The sequence below is a fragment of the Cavia porcellus genome, unplaced genomic scaffold (assembly GCF_034190915.1).
Source record: "Cavia porcellus strain 051 isolate PalLab524CR breed Dunkin Hartley unplaced genomic scaffold, mCavPor4.1 scaffold_26, whole genome shotgun sequence".
Taxonomy (NCBI): domain Eukaryota; kingdom Metazoa; phylum Chordata; class Mammalia; order Rodentia; family Caviidae; genus Cavia; species Cavia porcellus.
Genome location: NW_026947509.1, coordinates 36447237 through 36466250, shown reverse-complemented (window position 1 = coordinate 36466250; position 19014 = coordinate 36447237).

Here is a 19014-nt window from a genome sequence, read left to right as displayed (position 1 = left end):
AAATTATGTTTTATATATTTAGCAGTTATAAAATTGCAAATTTAGTTCTGACTGAATTAAATCATATGAATTGGATTGTCAGTAAAAGTATAATAATTCCAAACATTAATAAAGCATGGATTAATGAAACACATACACTTCTGTAGAGGGTACAAAATGGTATAATTATTCTAGAATACAATACATTATACTCTAAAGTTAAGTGTTGCTGTGCCTTCCGAGCCAGCAACCAGCTCTATTACATTTCATGAGTCACTTTTTAGAGGTAAAGGTAAAAGAATTTTCCTAGAAATGCTACCCATTGCATCCAAAATTGAAATTATGTCTGGATATGTCAAAAAGAGAATAGATCAATAAGTTATGATATAAAATAAAATATTATAGAGCAATGAAAATTGAACTGTGAACACATGCATCAGTGCTTAATATCTAATCATGAAAGAAAGTTGCAGATGAATACATACAGTAATGCATACAATTTTAACACTTATGTAAAAATGCAAATAGTCACAATTTTACAATATGCTATTTTTAAATAATACAAATATAACCAACAAAAAAGTCATGAAAATTCAAGCATTAATGGAAGAGATATTATGTAATGGTGAGCTCATAAATTTATATATTTTATTATAGAAGTTATTTCCTAAGTTGAATAGTGAATTGATCAACATTACTTTTAGTATTATTCTTTATAAAATATTCCTTTAAAATGAACATAAATATTATGAATTAAAGGTAAGTACATTAAAACACAGTCTCATTACATTATCTATTATATATACAATAATGTACATATTAGATAAACCATTTGTCATATATTATATTCTTTATTCTGTCAATATCTTAGTACTAAAGTTACATCACTATTCTCTATAGTCACTCTCATGTGTCATAGCACACCAGAACTCACCGCTGATGAACCCACATCTTTAAAAATTATCCTGAAAGTAACAAGGGAAATGTTTTATTCAAGCTCTTACACAGTATTCTAATGTCCCAAAGAGGCGGAAATACTAGTAGATACTTTGTTTCTGGGTAAAATTATATTAGTGAGAAAAAGGAACAAGAAGTCTAGCTAAGTCTTCTCAGGCTCAGTGAAACAGATGCTGTCCCAGAAATTTTCCTTTTTTCCCTCTTGGGAAATATGTATTTTTCTAAGCCAAAAATAAATAGCCTCGTGCATCAACTATTGGTCTAGCAAGCCTTGACTTCAGGTCTAGGAGAGGCAGTGAAACATTGGCACCCATGTCTTCTGCCTTCTTTTGGAATTAGTTTTCACTGAGAAATGTAATGTAGGAATCTTTAAGGATCCATGTGTAGGGAAAAATACAGTCAAACATGAATGAAGGGGAAAGAGGCAGATCAGAATCTGAATGGGGAAGTAGGTACATGGGTAGCACAGTACAGAAGCTCTTGTTGGCAATGCCTGCTTCCCACTCTGAGTGGTATATCAAATAGTGTCTTATTTTGTGTCTTTAGCATGTCCAAATTATTTTGTAAACAGAAAACTTTTAAGCAATTTAAATGAGAAACCAAGATCCTAGTAAGCAATGATTTGCTAAGATTTATTACATAGCTGCTCGGTCTGATAAACATTTCTCGTCCTGGGAAGAAGCAGAAGTTGTATCTGAACACTATAAATAGCCAAATGACCCTCTGTGATGTGTCCTATGTGCATGGAAAGCAGTCTAAACATACAAGCTTTGATGTTCAACAGGAAGTGATTCTTCCGGTGAGAAGGGACTAATGGTTCATTTCTCAATCCACCTGGGAGTTAGGCTTGAGAAAATTCTTAATGAAAATGATTTCCTGTGGAAATATTCCAAAGGAGTTTAAGATTGCATTTGCTTTTATTAGTGAGTTTATTGATAAGAAATTTGCAAGGGAGTACTATAGAGCATGACTGGAGCTTAGGAAATTTCTAGAAAGCATCGTGTGGTATTAAAAAGCAGGATGCTTAGAGGAGGTGACTCAGGTCTCCCTCCTGACCGGTGGCACCTGGCAAGTTCACATCTCAGAGGCACATCTGACACCTGGGGAAAAAGGACACATCCACCATGTTACAAAGAGGAATAAATCAAGTAATGATTTCTCTCAAAATTATTAGGCTTGAGACGGAATTAGGTTTTAATCTTTAAATGGGGGAAAGAAATGGAGATGTAATTTGGCCATTTGATGAAGTCACATGGAGACAGACTTCACAGGTTTCCACGATGGATCCAAAGTAGAAGGGGAAGCTACAAATGAAAGAATGGCACCACAACAGACTTACTGAGCAGTTAGTAAACTGTGTCATTAACAGACCCAGACAAACAGAAGAGACTGCCCCAATGCACTGATTAGAAGGCTGAGATAACCAGCTTTGCTGTAAGCACGTTGACTTAGAGATGCAACCTATATGAGCAAGCGAGCGTGACCTGACGGCGGATGCATGCGAGAAGGCTGGGTGTGAACGTTCCTCGCGGCCTCTGTGGGTCACTTTGCCTCCCCAGGTCACTTTTTACGTGGGTAAAAGTAGATGATTAAATTACCATGTCTCTCTCTTTTTTATTCCAAATAGAAATTCTAATTTGGTAATTTCATTATTACCTAAGTCAGAAATATTAATGGTAAATTGTTCTCAGGACAAAGCAATGCGTGAATGTGCTCAGAGTTACCAGAAGAGAACAAAATAAAAAACAAGCATTGGTTCAATGGGTTGGGGACACGTTAATTCTCTTTTTAAATCCTCTTCCCTGTCATCTTCTCTCTCCATCTCTTTGTGCTGCTTCCTTTTACAAAATTTGTATCTCCATTTTTTTTGACCATCTATGTTTTACCTTTTTTTTTTAGTTTATTTATATTTGGGGCTTCTCAAATAAGCCAGATTGTGTAATATTTAGATTTGTGTGACTGATTTAATTTACTTAAACTTTTGGTCTCAAAATGCATCCATGTTCTTACAAGTCAATCAAATTTATCTTCTTTATGGGAGAATTGTGTTTCATTGTACATAAATTCTAACTTTCCTTTATTTTGGTCTTTATTTATACTTTGGTTTTCTCATATGAAACACACCATATGTATTTAAAGTCATGTATCCTATTTATTTAAAGTCGTGTATCCTATTTATTTTATTTAACATTGTTTTTAAAGCACATCCCCACAAGCAACATAATCACCATGTACTGTAGGTGCCAGTAATAAAACAAGGCTTATTTCAGATGAAGTCCAGTTGGGGGCCAGGGACAGGAGGGGAGTGGGCCTGGCACATGGCTTAGCAGACAAGAAGTGATATAATATGAAGAGTTTACTTATGTCTTTTCTGGGTGTCACGGCTGTCATTACTCAATCTGAATCATTGCCACACAAATGATAACCTGTTAACTCTTGGCTGTAGGTAAATACCAGTCACCTCTCTGCATCCTAATGCTGAAAAACAAGCTAGGAATTATGAAGTGGATTTTTAGTTACAGTGAGACTTACAGGAGATTAGCTAGCATGGTATCTATATCCTTACAGATCTATGGAAAGAGGCCGAAAGACTACCAAACTGCCAGATGCAGGCTTTAGTTAAATAAAACAAGTCTCATTGCTGAAAGAGAGTGGGGCAGAGAATATGGTTAAAATCCACAGATCTGCAATAAAGATTCCTGATTTTCCACCAGGAGCTGATCCCCTGAAAATTCTTTAGTGTCTCTGACATTTTTCCCCACCTCAAATGTGCATTGGGTAATATCCCTGCTTCATGGATTAATACATTGCATTCACAATTTGTTCCAGGTACCAAGGATAGAGCAAGAACAGTGAATCACATCACTCCTTATGAACTTTAAATTTTACTCAGGGAAAATGTAAAGGGGCTTTTATTTGCAGCAAGAAGTAGCTTCATACACCCAGGACTCTGGGTCTCAGACTTAAATGTACAACATGTTTGAGTGAATTCTTCTAATTTTAGTGAGATATTTATGCAACGTCTGCAATTTGACAAGGAAAGGAGCAAGGGAAAATTATTTCTAGTTAATATATTCTGGTGGAAACATTTATAATTTCCAAACAACACAGAATGCTTTGCAACATTAAACTAAATATAACAAAAGCAATAAATAAATAGAAGTAAGTTTGGCCTTGAAGTTATGAAATGACTCCTCATTTCACAATGAATTATGGCAGGCTATTCTTGATTACTCTGAAGCAAGAAAGCAATCAAAAAGGATTTATATGTACCCAAAGTGTCACAGTCTTTGGGGGGCTCTGTCACATTTTTGCCTAGCACATCTTTAAAAGACAGATGATGAGTTTCAGTTTATTCTTACTATTTCAGACATCTAGATGGTATCTTTTCAATAGAAAGTAGATTCAACTGGAGGAGAATCATCTTTCCTATTTTTGCTGAGCCTATGTCTTGAAAGAAGCTCTGATCAAATTCGATTAAGTCTTAAAATTAAAAACAAGCATGAAGTAATTGCCTATCTTTCAAGGATAACCTTTTTCTAAGTCATATTTATGGCAGTAAGTCAAATGGTCATAGATCTAGGCATTAGAAGTCTGTTTCAAACATATTAAAAGAAGATCTGTCAAGGTGGAGGACAGAAGAAGGTCATCAGAAGGTTTGAAATTAGAATAAATCATTTGGTTTACACGTGACTACGTAGGACAGCATGCACCATTATCTAAAGTATATTCGTCTTATTTATCTCACTAGAATATACAGTTGCTTGAAGACAGTCTAATCCCCAGATTTTCCTTCATTTGGACAATAATCCATTCATTCAAGAAGCAACCGTCATGTATTTTGTCATGTGTTCGGTTCTTGGAAATGCAAATCAAATGGATGTGTCTTTCACTTTCATGGTACTCGAAGAGAAGACCTGAAAAGAAATCAGCACAAATCATTGCAAAAGCAGTCAGCTGGAGGAAATGCTGAAGGATGCCAAAGGTAATAAAGGGAAACTTCGATCAGTGGGGCTCTTCTTAGGTAGAATCTTGAAAGAGGAGCAAGTAAATATGGCAGAAAATGGAGAACATTTGTTTCAGGCAGATCAACCACATACAGAACCCTAGGAGATGGAGCACATAGCGTATTTTTCAACCACAAGATACCTTTGTCTGATGTGTTAGAAAGTTCTATGTAGAGGGAAAGTCTCTTGTGAGCAAGACTGAGCCTCAGTGTTTATAAGACAGCATGGCAGATGTGGGTCCTGACATCATCTCCTGCAAACGACTGGGCGAGTCATGGTAATGTATGGGAAAGGCAGAGTCTGTGACTAGTTGCCACTGAATGTCTAGGTGCTGTGGGAAATCTGTTTGTGATCTTTTGTAAGATGAAAGTAACTGATTTTTGAATGGTTGTCATGTATTACACAACCTTCAAAACCATTCAGAATGTCTTCATTTCATTTCCACATTACAGATTTTAAAAGATGAGGGAATCTCACAAATTAAGAAAAGACAACTAAGCCAAGAGACAAGTGGGAAAAACACACTTAGATTATTTAGAAGGTGTTACCTGAAATGACTAATAATAACACAGACACGTTTAAATATTACTAGTCATCATGAAAATTCAAATTAAAATAGTAAGAGTTCTTCATTTTACATCCATTCAATTAATAATAAATGAACCACGTAAGATTATCATTTTCAAATGTTTTAAAAGATACAGGATAAAAGCAATTATTTGGCATTCCCTGTCAATAGACAGAGCCCAGCGACTTTGAAAAATGATTTGTTATGATTTAGAAAATGCATAATGCTTATGAAATATGACTTTCTGGTTTTTACCTTTCATTCTAGTAGAATAACAATTTAAGGGACTCTTACATGCAAATTCCCATTAATGGTGTATAGAAAAATAAAAGATGAAATAAATAATTCATCAATATGCTATCTTATCAATCAATAAATTTGAACTAAGCAACCTTTATATCAAATTTATATAAAGTATAATTTCTCAAACTCAACTTTGGAAGGAAAAAGAACTGAAAAACAATCAGTTTGGAAATATAGCCTCAAGAAATAATTGGAAGTATGAACAAAGATATATATTAACAAAATTCACACTGTGGATGAAAACTAAAGTTTACAAGTATAAACAGTTGCTCAAATAGTCGTTTTTAAAAACATTATTAAACATCAAACTATCTTAAATATAATATTAAGAAAAAAATCAATACTCAACACTGTAAAGACCACATAAAGTAAACTTTTAGAAAAGCAAAATTTAGAGCCAGAGAGCAGACCAGGGAGAAGCAGGAAACAGCTAAGCCCCTGCCTGGGAGCCAGCCTAAAGCCAGTATCTGAGCAACTATTTGGAGGACAACAATATGCAGTATAGTAACTATGTAGACATCCTACTCTCTCACCACTGTTTTTATTCCCTTTAAAACAGAAATAAACACAAAAATAAAAAAAGCAAAAATTAGAAGACAAAGCATTAAGTCAGCCCATCAGCAGGGAGATAAAATTATAAATGATTTTAATTTCTTTCTTACACATTTTGAAATTTTTATAGATTCTGTAATATGATTATTTGTAAAATAAAATATATACTGGATTATTTAAAAACAAGACTAGATTCTCTATTATCTACATTTTAATGTTAAACAATATTCTATATTCCTTTGAAATAAACATGTGCACATTTATATTTGCATATTTGTAGTATTAATGTATATGTCTACATAATCATTTGCATATGCATATCTAGCTATGCATATGGAATAAGTCAAAGCAATAAACAAGAATGACTCCCTAAACTGAGGATAGCATTTATCAGCTTGGAAGAAAAGGGTAGCTTCTAGGTAATAAAACACATACACTGTGGGAAGAAGTTCCTTGTTCTTAAGTAGGAGCTTTATATAAAGTTAGGAGATTGTACAAAATTTGTTTAAATGCAGAACTTCTAAATTATTAAGCTTCTTTTTGATTTTTCTTTCTAAATTATTAAACTTTCTTTCTGATGTGTGTACTTCAAGCATGAGGTATTGGGACCACACTCAATAGAGAAGATTAAACAGAAAAGTCCCAGGGCTTTAATCATGGGATGGACTCAATGATCTGGCTATCAAGCAGCGTCCCCAGAAGGTTGACGATTAGTCAGATATCTCAATCTGTATTTGGAAAAGACACTTATCATAGAAGTAATTTTTATGACTAAGAAATATGAACAAGGATTTAGGAGTAAGAGATAACAGCTCTGAAGCAGATACTGTCATGTGCTTTTCTGGAACACAGAAATGGTTTGTGGGCAGTTGAAATTGTCATAGGTAGGTAGATGGCTTTGGATCCTGTATGTTGGGGAATTCCTTTCAAAGCAAGCTCATCAAAACTTTCAAGTATAAAACCAATCAAAAGAATGAAAGCAATATAGGCCTTCAAAACCAGATAACAGGAAATCAATAATGGACACTATAATACCTCATTTTTGTTATGTTTAATATTATTGTGTGTGAAAGAATGAACAATTATTTCAAAGAAGACAAGATACATTATGGTGGCCACTGTTGATATTCTATTGTCTTGTTTTGCAGTCCTGTGTTATTTGCATTATTCTGTTTTGGTTTGCTTTGTTCTGTTTTATTCTCTTTAAAATAAAAAAATCAGATTTAAAAAAAATGTTCAAGTAAATAGACTTGATAAGGCCAAATAGTTTGGCAGTACCTGAGGCTTCCCATGCAGGACAAAATTCACTGGAAACTTAGAGGAGAACCTGCAGGGAAGTGTGAGAGCCCAGCCACACATTCTAAACCCATGTATGTCCTTTGGCAAGTAGGACAATCTATATGGATCATGTCTTAGTCTTATATGTATATCACAGTGCTCACCCAAAGTGCCCCAGTATTGCTCTATTTAATAACAGGGACAGCAGTCTTAACATACAGCCTGGATAGTGCCCCATGATATCATGAGAAAAGTATACCTAGGTCTACCATCTACGCCTAAGTGACATTTTCAAATGTCACTTTGCTTACAAATTATGCAAGTGTGATTTTTTCTAAAAATTCAGTTTTAGACATAAAGTTTTGGTTTTCCATCATGTAAGGGAACTGAATTCAGTCATAAAACTGGAAATGAAAGACCATCATGATTAGAGATGAAATGTTCTAAAATTTATACACATATTCTAATTAAATTATTGATGGACTCCTAAGCTATAAATAGATGAAGTAATAGCCAGATATGAAGTAATAGCCAGATGAATTGTCCTAAAATTTATACACATATTCTAATCAAATTATTGAGGGACTCCTAAGCTATAAATATATGAAGTAATATCCAGATGTCAGTGGTGAGCAGTTCTAGTAGTTCCCTATTTGGGGAAGGCTAATTCTAGCACTTTAAAATTTCCAGTTTAGAGAATTCTTAGGAATTTTATGAGTTTCCTTTAATACCTCAAAGGCTCTTGTCATAGAAGCAATCCCTACATATGAGAAATACAAAAAAAAAAGTTTAGTAATAAGGGGTAAGAATAACTATGAAATAGACACTGTAATATCTGAATTATAACTATATAGTTATATCTGAAAACCATGCTACAATAGAATCTGGATCCAGTGTCAAATATATTTTCAGTTTTGTGGAGCAAAATAATATTTTAAATACAGCAACCAAAAGATTTAAGAGTCTTAATTTAAAAAGTACTTGATCAGAACTAAAACAAACAAACAAAAAAAAAGACACTAGAAACATACTCGTAATCAATGCAGATATTAGAGTTGGCAGAAAGTCTTAAAAGAAAACAAATTAAACTATGCTCAATATTTTCAAAATTATAGAGAAAAAGAATTAGTGTTTCAGCACTGTGGCTCCTTTCAAGAGAACTTACTGGGAGAGACACAGGTGGCAGAGAGCCTCCAGTTTCACAACCTTAGAATGCTCTGCAGTGTTTATTACAAAGCCATACTCTCTCCAGAACATTTCAACCTGTGACTGAGCATGGCAGATGGACATGTCATATATTCCTGCTGAATAGCAGACCCCTTGCCTGTCCTTGCTCCACTGTTCCCATCAGCCTGATGACACTCCCACAACTACACACCAGCCTGTAAGTTGGTCAGTGATTCTTGACCGAGTATCTTGGCCGCTATTTCATACTTTATGCAGATTTTAGTTCTAGATGCTTTGCAGAACTAAAGGTAAAGGTAAAGCATTACAATTCTTGGAGAAAAAAATTACAGTATCAGAGTAGGCCAACAAGTACTATCCAGGGCACAGAAAATATAAACCATGAAACCAAACATTGCTATTTTAGAAGCAACTTTAGAAAGTTCTTTAATCAAAAACACAATTAAGAAAATGAAAAGGCAGGCCAGGTTCTAGCAGATGAGTTTATTATACCAGAGTATATGATAAAATATTCGTACACATGATACATACATAACTACTGCAAAAGAATATGAAAAATACAAGTCAAGGTAGAACCATGAACAAAACACTTGTAACAGGCACTTTACAAAAAAGGTTCTCATTGCTAGTGGACCCCAAATCACAAGTTCTTAACACTATTAATTATTAGGGGCAACCATACTAAAATCAAAGTGGAGTACCTCTTTCCATTATGTTTTGGAGAGGATACAGAATAACTGCAAGTCATGCATTAGAAAAGGAGTGATCCTTTTGCATATAGGGCAGTATCTAAGGCTTCCGAGACTGCTGTGTGAAATACATTGGGATGATTCAGGATGGTTTAAGTGATCATACACATTTTAATATCATATTGCATTCTTGACATGTACAGGACTGAGCACATGGAATAATCATACCATCAGTGAGGATCACATTAAGGGAACACAGGAAGAAGCTGAGGTCAGACTTTGCTGACCAATGGATTTTTAGTAGCTCATCTTCCATGTGGCTTTCTCTACTGTACAAATGCATTGTTGTGAAAACTACACCTGCCACCTTTATGCCACTTTTCTGTTTAAGAAAGAAAACAACTGTCACACTGAATCAAGGAAATATTAGTTCAGATCACACAATGTCTCATGGAAGTTACAATCTTGTGAATCTATCATCATAGTTTTTGAATCTCAGCTCAGTTTATTTGGACTCCAATTTTCCACCCTACACAATTAGAAAGCATTCTGATGAAGTGAGATGGCTATGGTAATCCAATGAACTAGTGTACACTGAGAGAGCCCAGGGACTGTTGTTTTGAAACACGACATTACTATTGACTATTTTAATTTAAAAGAATTAGCATAGAATGCTTAGAAACATTTCCCTCTGATTTTTTTCTCATCTGTCTACAGCATAGATCTCCAAGAAGAAACTGCATAGCTACAGTCCTTTCCCAAGTTTTCATAAACTAAATTCATGTCACAAGAGGAGACACTGCAGTCTGTCAACACCCCTTGACAGATATTGTCACACACTATTGTCCTCTATTTTATTCCCATTCAAAATTCCAAAGAGATGCATTTAAAACCATCACTCGTCTTGTGGAACAGACTTGTCCCAGGTCATCGCATGTTTTCCATGCCCATTAAATTCCCATAAAACTCACTTTAAAATTTCATGCTTTCTCATTCTTTCCCACCTCTATAGAAGTAAAATGCAAAAGTTTCTAAAATGTTTGAGATGTGGTCGTCACTCTACTGTAATTTCTCCCTTTTGCACATTAAGAAATTTGTATGTCTCTGTTCCTCTTCCATCACTGTCAGTTTATTTGTAGCCAACATTTAGAGGGCAGAAGAGAAAATTCCCTCCATTGTTACAATTTCTGTAAGTTTGAAAATACATGTAAAGTTATTTTGGGAAGCTTTAACAGACCACATCTATAAAGAACATGTCTATATATTACATAAGCAACAGAAGCCAAAGGAGAAACCCTAACAAGGTTTCCATGACTGTGTTTATTAATACAGATATGCTGACCTAAGGGGCTTCAAGCTTCAAGAAATATTTTCTCATCTGTAAATAGGAGGAGTAAATGAGGTATTCTTGCAGCTACCCTGTTCTCTCAGCCTTACAGTGCCCCTTCCATCCCAGTTCATGACCTATCGCTGTCCCAAGGGCAAAGTCCCTTGGGCGAGTCACATCATCTATGGATTCTATGCTATTGTGGATTTCTGTACTACGCAAGGCTACTTTCCTTAAGACCTGAATCCTGCCCACAGAATTAACATTCTGCCAAGCAGTTGGCCCTTGATGCTTGACCCAAAATAGGCCCACTAAATGGGTATTTGGAGTTAGAACTGAGACTCCATCTGATATGGAGTCTTCCAAGGCCCTACAGACATGAAAGCTGTCAGGTGGCCAGGGCTGTCCCCATATCCAGAAAGAGGAGCAAATGTCCATCTGTTAGGTCAAAGAGGCAGAGAAAATGGAAGCAGTGCAGCCTGAGGTTTCGCAGTGAACTCCTGATCCCAGTTCTCAGCAGGCTCCCTTCCTGGGTTCCCCGTCTGTCTCCTCCAATGAATTCCCCTTTCTGAGGCGGCTATCTAGCTGATTTCTGTTATGTGCACTATTGCATCTTGACCTAGAGTCCCTAGATCTATTGTTTCCAAATGTTAGAATATGAAATAAGGAAAGTTAATAGTATGGCTCGGCTTCCTCCGTGAACCCTCACACCGCGTCACCGTCTTAGACATGGGAAAAAGTGATGCACGTCTTAAGCAGTGACTTTAAGCAGTGACTCATGTATTTTAAAAAACTTGCTTTTGAAACATGAAGACTACCTGTTCTGCTTTCACTGCTCTTTCTGCTTCCCTTTTAAACAACTGCAAATACTTTCTCTTTTTCACTTTATAAATGACACGAGAGACCAAGCTAATACCGCCCTCTCTCTGCTGGCAGCACACGGTGGACTAAATCCGGGCCTCTCTGACTCAGCTCTGGGTTTCTAAAAGTCACAAACATGGTAGTTAAAGTATTTGAAAAAAGAAAACAAAAAACCATTATAATGCTAGAAGTATCGTTCCACTTTTCCCTCTACTTTCTTATTATTAAGATTGTTTTATCTTTATTTTAAAGAGAAAAAGTGGAAATAACAATAAAACAGTTTCAAAACAGGCTAGTAGGACAATAACAATAATTAATACATTATATATTGTTCTCTACATAGTAGTTATTCAGAGTACAAGATTCAGAGTACAAGGCATGTCCAGACCTTTCTTTTCAATGAACTAAAAGAAATTAGCTGTATTACTATCTTAACTATCTTGTGTATATAGTTTTTCTCCCCCCTTTTCCTTTTTCTTTTCCTCCATCACAGTTTCTCTTATATTTTTTTTAAGAGAGGAAGGAGAAAAATAGAAATAAAACAGAGTTTCAAATAAGGCTAATAGGAAAGTAACAATAATAAAAACATCATACCACAGCAATATATGTGCATCTATATTTATAGCAGCACAATTTGTGATAGCTAAATCTTGGAAACAACCCAAACGGCCAGCAACCAAGGAATGGATTACAAGATATGGTTTTTTATATATTGGAGTATTACTTGTCCACAAAGAAGGAGAAACTTGAGGCTTTTATAGGTAAATGCATACAACTTGACAATCTACTTATAAGTGAAACAAATCAGACCCATGTGTGTAAACAGCACACTGTGTCATTCCTGTGAGGAGCTGAACGAGTAAATTAGATGCAAAATGCACAATAGATATTATAAATTGGGAAGAAATAGTTTAAAAGAAAAGGGAAACCAATGGGGGAAGGGGAAAGGAAGGGAAATATTTTGCACTCCAGAGTAACTGCTATGAAGACAACAATGTGCAGTGCATTAATTATTGTCACCTTCTATTAGACTGATAGGAAACTACCTTTACTTTCTTGATAATCAAACTTTCAAAATATGAAATATTTAGCTGGGAGCATTGCTCATTTATTGGTTTTTATTGCTGTTGTTTTTATATTTAGCTGCTAGCCTTTTCAAAGACTGCCCAGGAGATCCCAGCGAGATGGAGCTCTTCAGTGAATAATTTCCACGTAGGTAATTTAGTCAGAGGACTGCCTTCTCTGTGCACTTCCCGGCATTCTCCAGCTAACCGTCTGCAAGAACCCCTGTTCTGAACTTCCGGAAGTCTCTCTTTCCTGCAGGTTTCCCACCTGGTCACCAGGAGGTCCGCTGAGTCACATAACTTACTCTGGCAGGAGCTGCCAGGGCTCCAGGGTGCTCCAGCCTATACAGATGTGCAAACTCATTTGAAATGTGTATTACGTTTTATGATTTTAATTTGTTTCCTGCTCCTGTGAGGTTACCAGGCTTGGAAAATGACAGAACATGGGGGGCTTCCAGTGATGAGGTCATTTAATATATTTGGCTAAAATAGCTCTAAAAGTTTTCCAGTGACACGCTAGTCAAGAAAGAACATCTATTCACAGGGGGTGCTGAGGACCCACAGACGCTGCTAGCACCACTTGAGCAAAATGTTTCTGCAAGAGCTCTCAAAAGACTCAGGGATACAGACTCCTTGAATGAAATTCCTTTTAGGAAACTAAAACACTAAATTAAAAGCCATTGCTTTGATTCCTTGTTGTTTTGTATGTGTCCTTAATACCGTCTATCGCAGGGCTGGTATTACAGACTGGCTGAGCAGCAGGCCCTCCTGACATCCTTCCAGCCCAGCTGTGCACTCTGCTATTCTTTTGTACATGTGCATAAAGACGCAAACAAAATGCTGCTTCAATACCTCACTCCATAAGCTCCTTTCTGAACAGTATCATAATAATGAAATTGAAGAGCATATACAAAAGGCTAGAAAATGCAAATGTTTTATCCGAACCATAAAAATGGAAAACCTTTAACCAATTCCATACTGTCTTCCCAAAGGTAATACTGAAAACAACTTTGATCCAAGGTACAGTCTGAATACAGAACTGTGTACTGAAAAATTGAGTCAGTATTCTCAGCCACAAAACAGCAGGTAGGTTGTAGATGTGTTAATTAATTTGATGTTGGTAATCATCACAAAAAAAACATATATCAAATCATCATACTGGATACTTTAAATTCATAACAATATTATTTAGTAATTTTTATCTTAATAAATCTGTAATTGCTTTTTAAAAAGAAAATTATTTAAAAACTTACTTAATGCACATCTAAGTTCCTTATAGCTACAAAAATCATATTTTAAATAAAAGCCAGTAATATTTTTTTTATTCAACAGGATTTAGGCCACTTTTCATTTTAAAAATTATAAACCTTTAATTACTATGCCTTGTAATCATATGAGATATGAAATCCAGTCACTACAAATTGTTTCATATTTTCTTCTTTAGCACAGAAGTCTCCTGTTATTTCTCTCATGTTAATTTTTCAATGGAGATATTGGTGTTGTTCTATCTGAAATTTCCCATCAAACTCAGTGCACACACACACACACACACACACACACACACACACACACACACACACAGAGTACCTTCCTTATCTAAGGGAGAAACATTCCAAGATCCCTATTGGATACCTAAAAACATATGTATTATATCAAACCTTTTTTATACTATCTTTCCAATTAATACATGCATATCTTCAGTAAGGTTTATTTTGCAAGTCAGAGATCAACAAAAATAATAAAAATAATACAATTATTAAAAACAGTAATTAAAGAATTTATGACTTATTTCTGGAATTGTGCAATTAATATTTTTGATCACAACTAACTGAAACCTACAGTTGTGTGGAAATGGTATTGCCATTTGAAGTACACTGAACTATACCAAAGCAATCTTGATTCCACTTTCACTAGGGAATATGCTTCATTTCTTTCTGTCTGAGCTTGGAACATGCTATTTTTTTTTCTTTATCACATGCTAAAGATCTTCAGAACAATGCCATCCAAGTATGACACACATCCTTCACACGGTAACTAGCTCAAAGAGAAAGGACCATGTATTTCCACACTGAATGTGACAGCAGAAAGATTTTCTAGGCTTCGCTTTATTAGATTAGACAAGTTTCTTTCTATGCCTAGGTAGCGGGTTTTTATAGAAATACTCACATGGTACTTTTTTTTATTTTGTGAAGGTAATGATCTACATTTTTTTGATTCTGAGCGCTTAATTAATCTTTGCAAAATTTCCTGATTTCATGACTTATTATACCTTATGTTCAGCATTGAATTTGATTTATTATGAAGTTGTTTAGAGATCTGTCCAATATTTAGGAGAAACATTAACCTCCAATTTTTTTACATCACCTTGCTCAGATTTCATTAAGTTCATGAAAATCTCAAAAATGAGCTGGAAAGTCTGTCTTGTTCTCTTTTCTAAAAGAATTTGTGTAACACTTGTGTTTAAATTGTTTAGGAAACTCACCAGGAGCCCTTCTTCAACAAATTAGCATTGTGAAAATTACTAATTTTGCAGTTGAGTCTTAGAAAGACTCAAATTTATTATCTTTTTAAAACTTCGGTTCTCTTTAGTCCTTCAAGTGAATTTTTAACTTTGCTGACATACTACATTGTTCTGTAATAAAGCTGCTGATAGTTTTGGTAGATTTCACATCAACTCTCCCTCTTCTCTGTAGTACAGTGGTGGCCACCTACCTGGGTATAACCTAATCAGCTGAAATACAGAAGATGTACAGACATTTGAGACATAATCAAGAACTTGGATTGTTAGTCACAGTTTGGTGGTGATTTATTGATAATAGCTAAGTAGTGAAATAATATTAGATACTAGCATCCATAGTGCAAATGTAAGCAATATGTGATTTGGGCTTGCTTCTGTTATCATTTGTGCTAGAAATTTAACTAATTTATTGATCTTCCAAAATTTTTTCTATTTCGTGTCTGCTCTCTATGTTGTTGAATTCTGGTCTTATATTTACTATTATCTTGCTTTTATGTTCCAAGGGTTTGATAGGCTGTTTTTCTTAAATCGACTATTACTTCCAGCCATCCTCATAGTAGAACTATGGAAAAGTTAGATATATGTTAGACATTTTCACTTTTCCCAGATGACTCTTACATTGTTTGACTTCATGTATAAATGCATATCCTCTCTAAAGAGTTGCCTTGTGTTCCTTTGGTCTCTTCTTTATGCTTTTACTTTCTATGTAATAAAATTTTAGTTTCAGTATCATTTTTATCATTTGTCAAATTTACAGTAGACAATTTTGATGGATTCCAAATTTTTCCTTTGGTTCCTCATCTTTCGTCCATTTTCTTGACATGCCATCCAAATTATTTTAAATATTGTCTTTGATAACTGTGATATCAGAATCATGTATGGATCTGTTTCTGTTTACCTCAAATCTGTGTCTAGTTTGTTATTCATTTTAGCATATTTCACATTTTATTAGATGCTGGATATAACTGGTAAACTGTTAAACAATGTAGTGGTTCTTTCAGAAATATTTAGTTTTCTACTAAAGGGTAGATAAAATTCTAATGAATCATTTCATCTTGAAGGTTGGTTTCAGGACCTGGTAGGTATGACATTTTTCAGTTTTGATCTTCTTTAAGGCATGACCCTTTTGAGGTCTAATAACACCCTCTCCAGAATGGAGCTGCATCCCAATTTCCAGGAGCTACAACTGTGCAATGTTACACTCCAAAGAAAATATCAACTTCACAGATGAAATTAAATTTGCTATCTGGTTAACCACTTGAAAGTGAGGTTATTCTGAATTATCTAAGTGGCTCCAGTGAAACCAGAGTTTTTCTTGGCACAGTGAGGAAGAAATGAGAGAAAAGAGAGATGAGAAAGGCTCGAGGGTCTCTGGCAACTTTGGAGATGGAACAGGTTCCTGAGCCCAGGTCTCCAGGCAGCTTTAGGAACTATAAAAGGCAGGAAGATGGTTTATCCTCTGGAACCTTCAATAAGGCACTCTTCTGTCCTTTTGACTACTAGATTTTAACTCTGTGAGGACCTATTGGAGACTTCTGACATAAACAACTGTAAGGGAAGGGGTTTTTATTACTGTTTTAAGAATCTAGGCTTGAAATAATTTGTTACAATAGCACTAGGAAACTAACACTCATTGCTATGAACTGAAATATGCCTTCTATCCCCAAATTTACATTTATATTTTAAATGTAATGATATTTGAGATGGAGCCTTTGGAAAGGTATTGGAGGAGGCTGTGAAGGAGACGGCCATGAAAATGAGGCCTGGTCCCCTTAGAAGCATGGCATTAATCCCCTCATAAGAAGAGACACAAGATCCTCACCACAATACCAGCCGAAAACAATGAAAAGGCAGGAGTGACCTGGAAATCAGGAAGGGACTCCTACCTGGTATTTAAGCAGGCTGGAACTCATGTCTCAGGCTTCCAGCCTCCACAACTGTGAGAAAAGAAATTCCATTATTCAAGATACCTAGTGCATGCTACTTTATTATCACAGTCTACACAGACTGGGATGCAAAGCAATTTGGACTTAATTTCTCATTCACCAGAATCATGCAGCTACTGAAATCTCTGCTTAGCTCTTCAGTGTCTTAAATTTTGCTTTAAATTGATTTTTTTTATTGGAATCCTACCCACTATATGTGCATATTTTAGGAGTCTGTCCTTAAATGGAAAAAAAAAATCTTCTTTGCAGGTATATGTAGCCTTTTCCTGCTCAGGTCTACTTTTCCAGGACATTTAGAATTGAGCAACTCTGACAACCCCATCTCTAACTGGGTCTCCTCAGTCTAGTAAGCTACAATTTTGAGCTTGGATTCCATTACCCTCTGTTGTAGTGAATTGGAAAAACACTTTCAGAATAAGAGTGATTAATGCAGAGCCTCTGCCTCCTCCATCTTTAAGGACTGCTGTCCAATCACTTCTTATTTACTCTAATTGCTCACCAATCCCTTTAGCAGTTGCTTTTTTCTAATATGTCCATATTGCATAATGGTACCAGTGGAAGGCTTAATTCAATACCAGCTACTTTGGCATTACTGGAGCTGAACTTTTTTTGGTACTCAGAATCAAACTCAGGACTTTGCATTTGTCAGGCAGACACTGTGCCACTGAGCTATATGACCCTGATCCAATGATTTAACTGAAAACACTAATACTGTATATTACATAGTTTATAAACCCAAGGTCTTAGTAGATCAATTGAGAAGAAAAGTTGCTCAAAAGAAGAGTTAACGATATACTTCTGGACTAATCTACCCCATCATCTTTAAATTTTAAGAATATTAAAAAATTAAATGAAATAATCTAAATTTATGAAATTTATTTTTTGATCAGTAATTAGAACCTGCACCCTTGGAGATATCTTTCCTTGGATTTTTATGTAGCTGTGGAGGCAGCTACAGGTAATGAATAAATTAAAAGATAACAAAATGAGAGTTCAACTTTCAAATAATGTCTGCTTTTAAAATTCCTTTTTGTTAGAATTCTGTATATATAAAATATATTAACTTTTGAAATAAAAAATTTAGTAAATGAACTCTTCTCGTTGTAGAATGTTAAGTGTAAATAGAATATGTTTAAGAAGATAGAGAATAAACAAAATTTTATGGTAAAAGGGAGAGATATATTGCATTTTCCAGGAAATATTGATCAAAATATATTTCATCTCACTGTTGCTTTATGGATGTTCTAGTAATTTGGAAAGAATGGTAACTCAAATAGCATTATACCAATATAATGTTATTCAATAAACAAGACACTTAGCTTATCTATGCCTTCCTTGGCTTGTGTTTTATTTATTCAACAAATTCATGTTGAGTGATTTCCATTTATGAGGCTTACTATCTCTAAGACACTGGGTATACGGCAGTTAATGAAAAGTAAATTCTATAGTACAAAATATAACTGGAGACATACTGTGTATATAAAGCATACTACAAAACAAAGTTCTTTCATTTCAAATATTGTTAATGTCTCTAAATGTATCATTTGGTAATTTTCATTAATTTGAGTTAAATATTATATATATAGTTTATGTCTTTTAAAACTTAAGGGATCCAGGTCCACCCTAGCAGCCAGCAGGGGCAGGGAGACACCATCAGATTTGCCCCATGCACCTGCAGGCCACCACTGGAGATCCTTGCTTCCTCTGCACATCCATTGCCCACTGGGAGAATCAGACAAACACAATCCTGTGTGTCTGTCGCCACTGGGGAAGTCCCATG